The sequence below is a fragment of the Equus caballus genome, chromosome 16 (assembly GCF_041296265.1).
Source record: "Equus caballus isolate H_3958 breed thoroughbred chromosome 16, TB-T2T, whole genome shotgun sequence".
In the NCBI taxonomy this organism is placed as follows: domain Eukaryota; kingdom Metazoa; phylum Chordata; class Mammalia; order Perissodactyla; family Equidae; genus Equus; species Equus caballus.
Genome location: NC_091699.1, coordinates 94008840 through 94022562, shown reverse-complemented (window position 1 = coordinate 94022562; position 13723 = coordinate 94008840). Strand labels below are relative to the sequence as shown.

At 36.5% G+C, this 13723-nt stretch overlaps 1 protein-coding gene across 7 annotated transcripts in view; it reads right to left on the bottom strand.

The window, feature by feature from the left end:
* RNF13 (ring finger protein 13) overlaps window positions 1-13723 on the bottom strand; it is a 158433-nt gene that overhangs the window by 50159 nt on the left and 94551 nt on the right. The window lies entirely within an intron of this gene.

The window sequence follows — 13723 nt, the reverse complement described above, 5'->3', positions numbered from 1 at the left end:
TGTCCACACCCAGGAGCCAAACCTGCAAAACTATGGGCTGTCGAAGCAGAGCACACGAACTTAACCACTCAGCCACGGGACCAGCCCCTGAGTTTTCTTCTTATTAGAGTGGTGGGTAATTTAAAAAACTGATAATATACATTATTGGCATGAGTAGAGGAAAACGTGGGCTTTCCTAAAATATTGATGGAAACATAATTGGTTCACATTTTTTGGAGGGCATTTGTTTACTAAATGACAATTGTTTACTGAAATCTAAAACTGCTGTACTCCAACAATTCGACTTTCAAGTGCTTTTGATAAAGAAATGTTTGTATAACTGCACATGATATATGATCAAGGATACCGTCATAGAACTCTCTGAAGTGGACAAAAATTGGGAGAAGGGATTAAAAGTTAACATTTGTGAACCATTTACTATGTACCAGGTACTCCTGTAAGAATTTGATTAATGTTTTTAATCCTCATAGTAATGCTGTACTATTAATAACATCATTTTTAAAGATAAGAGGCTAAGGCCCAGAGATGATAAGTTTTCTGTTGAAGGTCACAAAGCTAAGAAGTGATGGAAGCCAGGATTAGAATCCACACAAGTCTGACTTCAGGGCCCATGCTTATAACCAGTGGCTTTACTAGTTAAGTAAGTAAAGGAATATCTAAACAATGGACTACTTTTAACATTAGTTAAGGAATGAACAGTAGTTAAAAAGAATGAAGTACAATAAAACAGAAGTTGATGGGTATTTTCTTAATATGATAAAAAGCCAGAATCTTACTTTAAGAGGAAACAAGAAACTTTCTCACTAAAGTAAAGAAGACAAAGATGCCTACCATCTCCATTCTTCTTTAACATGGTGTTGAAGGTACTGACCAATGCAGATAGATAAGAGAAAACAATTAGAAGCAGAAGAATTAACAAGAAAAAGATTAAGCTATTCCTATTGGCAATGGAAAAAATACCACCAGTGGTAAGAGAATTTAGTCAAATTACAGGTTATAAAGTCGATATACAAGAAAACCTCAGTAGATATAATGAAAGAGTAGACCCACTTATAATAGCAAAGAATAAAATATCTAGGCATAAATTTAAGAAGAAATGTTTTTCTCACACAGGTTTTGGACTAAAAAGATACCTCCGGAGTCTATAAAAGCAGAATTGAACAAATGGAAGGATATAGCATGTTCTTGGATAAGGAGACTTAACATCCTAAAAAAATCTCAATTCTCCCTTATTTAATTTATAAATATAATGTAATTCCAATAAAAATATCACCAGGCTTTTCTGGAGGTAGAAGACAAGTTGATTATTAAAATCCTTCGGAAGGAGAAAGTGGAACCCTCATACGCCGCTGGCAGGAATATAAAAGACTGCAGGCACTCTAGGAAAGAGTCTGGCAGTTCCTCAAAAAGTTAAACAGAGAGTTACCATATAACCAGCACTTCCATTCTAGGTATATATCCAACAGAAATGAAAACATATGTACACACAAAACTTGCACATGAATGTTTACAGCAGCCTTGTTCATAATAGCCAAAATATGGAAACAAGCTAAATGTCCATCAACTGATGAATGGATAAACATTGCATGGTATGTCCATACAGTGGAATATTATTCAGCAATAAAAAAGAATAGGGGCCAGCCTGGCTGCAGTGGTTAAGTTCACACCTTCCACTTCGGCGGCCTGGGGTTCACCAGTTCAGATCCCAGGTGCGGACCTACACACCACTTGTCAAGCCATGCTGTGGCAAGCGTCCCACGTATAAAATAGGGGAAGATGGGCATGGATGTTAGCTCAGGGTCAGTCTTCATCAGGAAAAAGAGGAGGATTGATGGTGGATGTTAGCTCAGGGTTAATCTTCATCACAAAAAAAAAAAAGAAACAAAAAGAGAATAAAGTGCCAACATGGCTGAACCTTGAAAAGATTATGTTAAGTGAAGAAAGCCAATCACAAAAGACCCCCATATCATATGATTCTTTTTATATGCAATGACCAGAAGAGACAAACGCACAGAGACAGAAAGTAGGTTAGTAGTTGCATGGGGCTGCTATGGTTGGAGAGGAAGCGGGGAATAGAGAATGACTGCAAATAGACACATGGTTTCTACTTGAGGTGTTGGAAAATTCTAAAATGAGAATGTGATGATGGCTGCACAACTCTGTAAATATACCCAAAATCATGACCTGTATACTTTAAATTGGTAAACTTATACTATGTGAAATATATCTCAATAAAGCTGTAAAAAAATTTGTTTGAAAGAACAAACAAGCAAGAATAGCTATGAAAAGTCTGCAAAAGAGGAGAGGCTGTGGGGAGGGCTAGCCCTGCTTATTACAAAACCCTGCAATGAAAAACAGTGTGGTATGGGCACACAGAAGATGAAGAATGGAAAGTTTTAAATTATATACGGAAATATGGCAGTATCTCAAATGGAGTGAAGGGATGAGCATTTTAAGGAGTAATGTTGGGATAACTGGATGTTTATCTGGAAAAAGATACAGTTGGATACATTCCTCAAGCCATATATAGGATAAATTACAAATGAGCCAGAGATTTAATGTTAAAAATGAAGCCATACAAGTATACAGGTGGGTAAATTCCTCTGAAACCTTGAAGCAGGGGAAACTTTCCTAAGAATCAAGACCAGCAGCCCAAAGGAAAAGATTAATACATTTGATTACATTAAAAACCAGCACCATAAGTGAAATTACAATGACAAAGTATGAAAAAATATTTGTAATATACCTCAAACAAATGATTAACATACCTAAAAAATAAAGAGCTCCTAAAAATATAAAAGAAAATTACCAACAATCTTAGTGGGAAAAATGGGCTAAAGATAAACAGTTCATAGAAAATGACATGCAAATAGCTCTTAAGCATAAGAAAAGATGCTCAAATGTGCTTCTAATAAGATAAATACATATTAAAACTACAACAAGATGCTGGTTCTTACCTACCTGATTAGTAAAAATCTAAAAATCTGACAACATACTTTGTTGGTGAAGCTGTGCGAAAAGAGACACTCTCATCTACTACTGGCATAACCCTTATGGTTGGGAATTTGGCAGTATCTAGCAAAAATATACATTTAACCTCTGACCTTGCAATCCCAGATCTAGGAATCTATTCTGAAGGTATACTAGCAAAAACATGAAAATACTTCTACATAAGGCAGTACACTCTTTGACATCAGTATTAAAAGGATCTTTTCGGACACCATGCCTTCTCAGAGAAGGGAAACAATAGAAAGAATAAACAAATGGGACTTCATCAGATTAAAGAGCTTCTTTTTTTTCAAGGCAAATGAAAACAGGATTGAAACAAAAAACAACCCACTAACTGGGAAAAAATATTTGCAAGTCATATATCTGACAAAGGCTTAATATCCTTAATATATAAAGAACTCTCACAACTCAATCACAAAACATCAAACAACCCAATCAAAAAATGGGCTGGAGACATGAACAGACATTTCTCCAAAGAAGATATACTGATGGCCAATAGGCACATGAAAAGATGCTCATCATCGCTGATCATTAGGGAAATGCAAATCAAAACTACACTAAGATATCACCTTACACCCGTTAGAATGACAAAAATATCTAAAACTAATAGCAACAAATGTTGGAGAGGTTGCGGAGAAAAAGGAACCCTCATACACTGCTGGTGGGAATGCAAACTGGTGCAGCCACTATGGAAAACAGTATGGAGATTCCTCAAAAAACTAAAAATAGAACTACCATACGACCCAGCCATCCCACTACTGGGTATTTATCCAAAGAGCCTGAAGTCAGCAATCCCAAAAGTCCTGTGCACCCCAATGTTTATTGCAGCACTGTTTACAATAGCCAAGACGTGGAAGCAACCTAAGTGCCCATCAACAGACGAATGGATAAAGAAGATGTGGTACATATTTACAATGGAATACTACTCAGCTGCAAAACAGAACAAAATCATTCCATTTGCAATAACATGGATGGACCTTGAGAGAATTATGCTAAGTGAAATAAGCCAGCAAGAGAAAGATAATCTGTGTATGACTCCACTCATATGAGGAATTTAAAACTATGGACCAAGAACAGTTTAGTGGATACCAGGGGAAAGGTGGGGTGGGGGGTGGGCACAAAGGGTGAAGTGGTGCACCTACAACATGACTGACAAACATTAATGTACAATTGAAATTTCACAAGATTGTAACCTATCAATAACTCAATAAAAAAAAAAAAACTTCTATATAAGGTTAGTCATTGCAGCACTATTTATTACAGCAAAAGATTGCAAACAATTCCAGTGTCCATCAACAGGAGACTAGCAGATTAAATTGTGGCCCATGGACAAAATGGAGTTATATGCAGCTGTTAAAAAGGAATAAAGAATATCTATATCTACTCATATGGTGTGATCTCCAGGATACGCTGTTATATGAAAAAAAACAAGATGGAGAATAGTATTCATGTACTGAAGGTGGAAGATGGGGAGGAGAGATAGGTTATTTGTTTATAATTTAAAAAAATAATTAAAGAATAAATTAAAAACTTTTAAAAATTGTTACTTGTGAGGTGAGGATGGGAACAAGATGGACAAGGTACATGATACTTAGATAGAAGCTGGCCTCCTCTGAATACACATTGTTTTGTTGATTTTGACTTTAAGTTTATATATAATTATAAAAGTCACAATGGGAAGTCTTTAAAACATGATAATTTGACTTTACATCCTTATTATGATATACTTTAAGCAGAGAGAGAACTGTTTTTTAAAAATATTGGTAGTAGTGTTGGAATTTTCTTTTGAATCTGTTGTGTGTACTGCATAATTAAAAAACAAAATAAATAATTATGTTGGAGTCTTTGAGCATGAAAAAATAAAATACAGATGTAAGATCAATGAAGTAAAGCAAAAATCCTAAAGTCCTGAATTTAAATTGAAAGTAACAGTATGCACTCATGATTTATTGTATCTTTAAAAACATATATACTTCCTAGCTCTAGCCACTGAAAAGCCATAGAAAAAATGACAAATCCAGGAGCAATGATCACCCCTTGTCTCTATCATATCCAATTAAAAGGAACCATAGCTCCCTGAAGAAATGCTGGTTGCAGGTCAGGAGGTGGAAAAGAAGAGATGGGGCTGGAATATCGTGTCATGCAGAAAACAAGAAGCAATCAAAAGCTTCTAGATTCATGTTGAAAGAAACCAGGAGTAAACGTGAAGAAGTTTGAAATGGGACAGTGTGAACATCAGTAAAGATAACTGCAATGGAATGAATGAAGCATACAAAATAGGTTTACACCACAAGTTCATTATGATAGTTTAAATATATATATTAAATTAACTTTGGAAGAGGCTAGTGAACCAAATAATTTGAAAAATAGTAGTAGCGGGAAGGAATCAAGTGTTTATCCTATCTTTCCTAAACAGACTGTACATCGAGGTAATCAAATAATCGATAAGGTGCAAGTTCTCTTTATAGAAGTATTTTAACTAACAAACGAAGAAGGAATTTAAAAATTAGGTTACTTGCAACTCCTAGAGAACTATTGGATCTGAGCAATGATCATCAGTGACTGTTCGCATCTCAAAGAGAGAACCAAATACTGTGTCTCCTGAAGGAAATACATAAAACCGTATATAATGTATTCTTGCCTTACCTACCCTTCCACCCCTCAATCACACATGAACTGGGACAAACCTCAAGATCTACATGAAGTAACAAAAGAGCATTCTACGCAATACTCCAAGGATGCAATCAGAAAAGTCCAGACCTCAGTAAATTTTACAGGACAAAATGACACTACTTCTTCAATAAACAAATGACTAGGGAAAAAAGAGGCATGGTAAACTTAAAGATTAAAAATAGGGTGATCACACATGCCCTGATTTGCATGGTTGAGTTGTGGTTTATGCCTATTGTCCCAATTTAATTATTAAAAGTGACCCTTTTCACTTTCGAAAGTCATCTCAATTAAAGGAAACTTAAGACATAAGAATCATTACAATGTATAGACATTTTCGGATCCTGATTCAAACAAATATCATAAAAGAAAATAAAAAGATTTCAGACAGTAGGGAAAAACTGAAGACTGAAATATGTGTTGATATTGAATTAATGTTTACTTTAAGGTAATAATAATGATAATGTGGTTCTATTTTTTATATATAACCTCATCTCCTAGTGATATATTCTGAGATACTTACAGTTGAAATGATGGAATATTTGGGACTTACTTCAAAATAATCATGCCAGGGGTGGGAGGGAAGCGGGAGAGGGTTGAAGGTGGACGGTCAGAACAAAATTGGCCAAGAGTTTATAATTTTGAAACTGAATGCTCATTCATTATACTCATCTCTCCACTTTTAAATATGTTTGAAAGTTTTCATAATAAAAAGTAGAATAAATTAACAGGTGGGTAGGCAGACAGATGGACTGACCAACCTTGCCAGCCAGCCAACCGACTGTTGGACAGATGGATGAGGTGGATCTGCATGTCCAGGTCTACAATCCTTGATGCACAATTCTGAAACCTAAGAAGCTTTAAAAAATAATGTTTGGGGGAGTGATGTCAGCATCATGACAGAGTGAACTTACCCGGGACTCTCTCCCCTCCAACATACAACAAAAAGGGGCAACCATAATCCAACAGAAGACATCCTAACAACACAAAAACCTTGGAGAGACATGCAGCCACATGACGGAGGGCGGAGAGGCAGGAGCCCCGCTTAGAGGAGTTGGAACGAGGTAAGAGAGAACTTTGCTCCCTCCCCTAAAGACTGCAGGCTGGCCCAGTGGTGCAGCGGTTAAGAGTACATGTTCTACTTTGGCAGCCTGGGGTTCACCGGTTTGGATCCTGGTGTGGGCATGGCACCACTTGGCATGCCATGCTGTGGTAGACATCCCACATATAAAGTAGAGGAAGATGGGCATGGATGTTAGCTCAGAGCCAGTCTTCCTCAGTGAAAAGAGGAGAATTGGCAGCAGTTAGCTGAGGGCTATTCTTCCTCAAAAAAAAAAAAAAAAAAAAAAAGACTGCAGTCGCTGCTGGGGAGGATCCATGAGGGAAGGAGTCAGGGAGGGTTGCATGTCCACAGGATCACCTAGGACTCCCTAGGACCCTTGCAGCCTAGAGGGAAGCCCTCTAACCGAGTGAAAGCTTTCCCATGGGGTGACCTCATCCATCCAAGACCCCAGGAGACCAGATAGTGAGAGCTGATTGAGAAATCCCAGACTGCACACAAGAGAAAGCGCCCCTCCACCGACCCGACATGTGCCCTCTCAGCTGAAGGCACAGGGCTCAGAATACGGGGCTCTCAACCCCAACCCAGAGTCAAAAGGCTGTAACTGCAAACGAATAATATCAGAATGAGAAAGAGCCAATGTTCCAACATCAGACACTACATCAAATCTCCAGACCAGAGAGAAAATGACAAGCACCCAGAACTCAGTTCTGAGGACACAGAAATATGCAAGCTAAACAACAATGAATTCAAAATAGCTATCATCAAAAAACTCAATGAGGTAAAAGAGAATGCAGAGAAACAATTCAACGAGCTCAAGAGCTACTTCACAAAAGAGAATGAAATTATAAAGAATCAATCAGAAATATCAGAGATGAAAGACACAGTGGAAGAGATAAAACAAAGTACAGATTCCCTGAACGCTCAACTGGATATCATAGAGGTGCAAATCAGCATAATCGAAGATAGACATGTTGAAATGCTCCAGACAGAGGAGGAGAGAGAACTAAGACTAAAAAGAAACGAAGAAAGTCTCTGAGAAATATCCCACTCAATGAGGAAATGCAACATAAGAATTATAGGTATTTAAGAAGGTAAAGAGAAGGAGAATGGAGCAGAAAGCATGTTCAAAAAAATAATAGCAGAGAACTTTCAAAATCTAAGGAAAGAGAGGGAAATATGCATGGAGGAAGCTTCCAGATCTCCTAGATTTGTCAATGTAAAAAGACCTACTGCAAGGCATATAGTAGTAAAACTGGCAAAAATTAATGACAAAGAAAGAATACTCAGGGCAGCAAGGCAAAAGAAAATAACCTACAAAGGAACCCCCATCAGGCTTTCAGTGTATTTCTCTGCAGCAACCTTATAAGCTAGGAGAGAATGGAATGACATGTTCAAAACTTTAAAAGACAAGAATCTTCAGCCAAGGATACTCTATCCAGCAAAAATATCCTTCAGATGTGAGGGAGAAATTAAATCTTTCCCAGACAAACAAAAGCTGAGGGACTTTGTAGCCACAAGAACTGCCCCTCCCCCTGACCAAGAAATACTCAAGAAGGCCCTTATGTCTGAAAAAAGAAAAAAAGGGAGAAAGGGGTCACAAAACACAGAGTAAGGAGATAAACAGGTAGACAGAATCAGAATAGGATAACAAATATTCAACTATAGCATTAGGCTAAAGAGAAGGAAAACACCAAAAGCAAAGACAATCTTGTCACTTTAACCACAAACTCACAACACAAGTTGGAATATGATATGAGAATAATAACTTAGGAGGGGAGGAGGAAAGGGACTGAATCGGTCTAGACTAAAGAAATAAGAGGCCATCAGAAAATGGACTATCTTATACACAAGATTCTGAATACAAACTTCAGGGTAGCCACTAAAAAAAAAGCAGAACAGAGACACAAAACATAAATAAGGAAAAAACAAAGAAACACATCATAAGAAACTACATAATGAAATGGGTAGACCAAAACACATAGGACAAAAAAAAAAGAAATGCAGGAAAAACGGAAAACAAGTGATATAATGACAGCATTAAGTCCTCATAGATCAATAATCACACTAAATGTAAATGGATTGAATTCTCCAATAAAAAGACATGGAGTGGCAAGATGGATTAAAGAACAAGATCCAACAATTTGCTGCCTCCAGGAAACACATCTCAGCTCCAGTGACAAACACAGGCTCAGAGTGAAGGCGTGGAAGACAATACTCTAAGCTAATGGCAAACAAAAGAAAGCAGGTGTCACAATACTTATATCAGACAAAGTAGACTTCAGATAAGGTGGGTAAAGAGAGACAAAGAGAGGCAGTATATAATGATCAAAGGGACACTCCATCAAGAAGAAATAACACTTATAAATATCTATGCACCCAACACAGGAGCACCAAAGTTCATAAAGCAACTGTTAACAAACCTAAAAGAAGATATTAAAAATAACACAATAATAGTAGGGAACCTCAACACCCCACACACATCAATGGATAGATCATCCAGACAGAAAAACACCAAGGAAACAGTGCAATTAAATGAAAAGCTAAACCAGTTGGACTTAATAGACATATATAGAACACTCCATCCAGAAACAGAAGAATACACATTCTTCTCAAGTGCACACAGAACATTCTCAAGCATAGACCATATGCTGGGAAACAAGGCAAGCCTCTATAAATTTAAAAAAATTGAAATAATAACAAGCATCTTTTTCGATCATAATGTTATAAAGCTAGAAGTTAATTACAAGAAAAAAGCTGAGAAAGGGACAAAGATGTGGAGACTAAACAACATGCTATTGAACAAGTAATGGATCATTGAAGAAATTAAAGGAGAAATCAAAAAATATTCAGAGACAAATGAAAATGATAACATACCCTACCAACTCATATGAGAGCAGAAGCTGTATTAAGAGGGAAATTGATCACAATACAGGCACGCCTTAATAAACAAGAAACATCCCAAATAAGCAATCTCAAATTAGACCTAACTGAATTAGAAAAAGAAGAATAAACAAAGCCGAAAGTCAGCAGGAGAGAAATAGTAACAATCAGAGCAGAAATAAATGCCATTGAAACAAAAAAGCCAGTAGAAAGGATCAATGAAACAAAGAGCTGGTTCTTTGAGAAGATAAATAAAATTGACAAACTCCCAGCCAGACTTACAGAGAAAAAAAGAGAGAAAGCTCAAATAAAATCAGAAACGAAAGAGGAGAAATAACAATAGACTCCACAGAAATACAACAGATTATAAAAGAATACTATGAAAAACTATATGCCAAAAAAATCAATAACCTAGAGGAAATGGATAAATTCTTAGACTCTTACAATCTCCCAAAGCTAAGTCAAGAAGAAGCAGACAATCTGAACAGACCAATCACAAGGAAAGAGATTGAAACAGTAATCAAAAGCATCCCAAAGAACAGAACACCCCAGGACCAGATAGCTTTCCTGGGGAATTTTACCAAATCTTCAGTGAGAATTTAATACCTATCCTTCTCAAGCTATTCCAAAAAATTAGGGAGGATGGAACACTTCCTAACACATTCTACGAGGCCAACATCACTCTGATACCAAAGCCTGACAAGGACAGCACGAGAAACGAGAACTACAGGCCAATATCACTGATGAACATAGATGCAAAAATCCTCAACCAAATTTTGGCAACCTGAATTCAGCAATACATCAAAAGGACCATGCATCATGATCAAGTGGGATTCATACCAAGGACACAGGGATGGTTCGACATCTGCAAATCAATCAATATGATACACCACTTCAACAAATTGAGGAATAAAAACCACATGATCATCTCAACAGATACAGAGAAAAGTACTTGACAAGATCCAACAGCGACTTATGACACAAACTCTTACCAAAATGGGGGTAGAAGGAAATTACTGCAACATAATAAAGGCCATATATGACAAACCCACAGCTGACATCATACCCAATGGGTAAAAAGTGAGCACCATCCCCCTGAGAACAGGAACAAGACAAGGATGCCCAGTATCACCACTCTTATTCAACATAGTACTGGAGGTGTGGGCCAGAGCAATTAGGCAAGAGAAAGCAATAAAAGGAATCCAAGTAGGGAGTGAAGAAGTGAAACTCTTGCTGTTTGCAGACGACAGGATCTTATATATAGAAAACCCAAAAAAATCCATCGGAAAACTAATAGAAATAATTAACTACAGTAAAGTTGCAGGGTACAGAATAAACTTACAAAAGTCACTTGCAATCACTTGCTTTTCTATACTCCAATAACGAACTTACAGAAAGAGAACTCAAGAATACAATTCCATTTGCAATTGAAACTAAAAGAATAAAGCATCTAGGAATAAATTTAACCAAAGAGGTGAAGTACTTATACAATGAAAACTATAAGACATTACTGAAAGAAACTGATAATGACTTAAAAAGATGGAAAGAGATTCCTTGCTTATGGATTGGAAGAATAAACATAGTTCAAATGTCTATACTACCCAAAGCAATCTACAGATTCAATGCAATCCCTATCAGAATCCCAATGACATTCTTCACAGAAATAGAGCAAAGAATCCTAAAATTCATATGGGGCAACCAAAGACCCCAAATTGCTAAGGCAATCCTGAGAAAAAAGAACAAAGCTGGAGGTATCACAATCCCTGACTTCAAAATGTACTACAAAGCCATAGTGATCAAAACGGCGTGGTACTGGTACAAAAACAGGTACACAGATCAATGGAACAGAACTGAAAGCCCAGAAATAAAACTGCACATCTACAGACAGCTAATCTTCAACAAAGGTGCCAAGAACATGCAATGCAGAAAAGATAGTCTCTTCAATAAATGGTGTTGGGAAAACCAGACAGCCACATGCAAAAGAATGAAGGTAGACCACTACCTCACGCCATATACAAAAATAAACTCCAAGTGGATCAAAGACTTGAAGATATGTCCTGAAACTATAGAACTGCTGGAACATAGTATTGGTAGTACACTCTTGGACATCGAACTAAAAAGGATCTTTTCAAATTACCATGTCCTCTCAGACAAGGGAAACAAAAGAAGAGAAAATAAACAAGCGGGAACTGATCAGACTCAAGAGCTTCTGCAAGGCAAAAGAAACTAGGATCAAAACAAAGAGACAACCCACCAAATGGGAGAAAGTATTTGCAAATCATATATCTGACAAGGGATTAATCTCCATAATATATAAAGAACTCACACAACTGATCAATAAAAAAACAAACAACACAATCAAAAAGTGGGCAGAGGAGATGAACAGACATTTTTCCAAAGAAGATATACAGACGGCCCATAAACACGTGAAAAGATGTCCAACATCACTAATAATCAGGGAAATACAAATCAAAACTACATTAAGATACCACCTCATGCCTGTTAAAATGGCTATAATCACTAACACTAAAAATAACAAATGTTGGAGAGGTTATGGAGAAAAAGGAACCCTCATACACTGCTGGTGGGAATGCAAACGGGTGCAGCCACTATGGAAAACAGTATGGAGATTCCTCAAAAAAACAAAAATAGAACTAGCATATGACCCAGCTATCCTACTACTGGGTATCTACCCAAACAATTTGAAATCAACAATCCAAAGTAACATATGTATCCCTATGTTCATTGCAGCACTATTCACAATAGCCAAGACATGGAAGCAACCCAAGTGCCCACTGACCCATGATTGGATAAAGAAGATGTGGTATATATATACAATGGAATACTACTCAGCCAGAAAAAAAAGACAAATTCATCCCATTTGCAATAACATGGAATGGCCTGGAGGGAATTACGCTAAGCGAAATAAGCCAGTCTGAGAACGACAAACACCAGATGATTTCACTCATATGTGGAATATAAACAAATACATGGACAAAGAAAACAGTTCAGTGGTTACCAGGGGAAGGCGGGTGGGAGGTGGGCACGGGGGTAAAGGGGAGCACTTATGTGGTGACAGTCAAGAAATAATGTACAACTGAAATCTCACATTGATGTAAACTGTTATGAACTCAATAAAAAATAAATAAATAATGTTTGCAATTCATTTGAGAGTCAACCTGAGCTAAAATGACATGATAAATATTCAGACATTCATTGCAGATATATAGAATTTGTTTGATTATGGGATGCTGCCTCAAATGCTATTTGCGACATAACTTTTAAACGTCTGAAAATTTTTCAATCCCGTTATACATCTGTCTCTAAGAGTTGGGATAAGGGACTTTGTGGACTTGTATTAACATGGATGGGGCTAAATATAAAGTACATAGAGCATGTTACAAAATACCGTGTATTGTATGGTTCTATTATATGAGCACGTTATCAGTAATAATGTGAACATTCAAATACGGAAAAAAATTAAAAGCTTTTTTTAAATGGTAGCTGTTGTTAAGAGAACAGCATCAAAGGGGCTTTCACTTAAATGCTTTATATTTCTGAATTTTTCCATATTTTATCAGCACGTATGTACTACTTAAAAAGGTATGATTTTATAATTAAAAACAAAAGGACTCTTTAAAATACATACTAATTCGAATTTTTCTAAGGGAACAATATTGAGGTAAAACCAAGTATTAATTTTCCCTTCTGTTAACTACACAAACATGGGTAACCAATAGCATCTTGCATAACTATTTTTAATACATCCAAAATTATGTCCCTAATTTAATAAAGATGTTCTAAGTATATAATACGTGAACAATATTTTAAACATCAAAACTGAATAGAGAAAATGACAAAAACAGTAAACGGAAAATCTTTCCCTCTTCTTTTTATGCATTTTCAAACTCAAATATTCATGGATTTTTTCCCCCCCTAAATAATAATAATTGAATTTCATTGTGCCAGTTTCCTCTTTGGGCAAATGTAGACAATAAGAGATGATAATAACCTCTAGAGGGTTGTTGTGAGAATTAAATGGATAACAAATATTAGTCCTGCTTTCATGAGAGCCTGATACTTGCTAAATACTCAATAAAT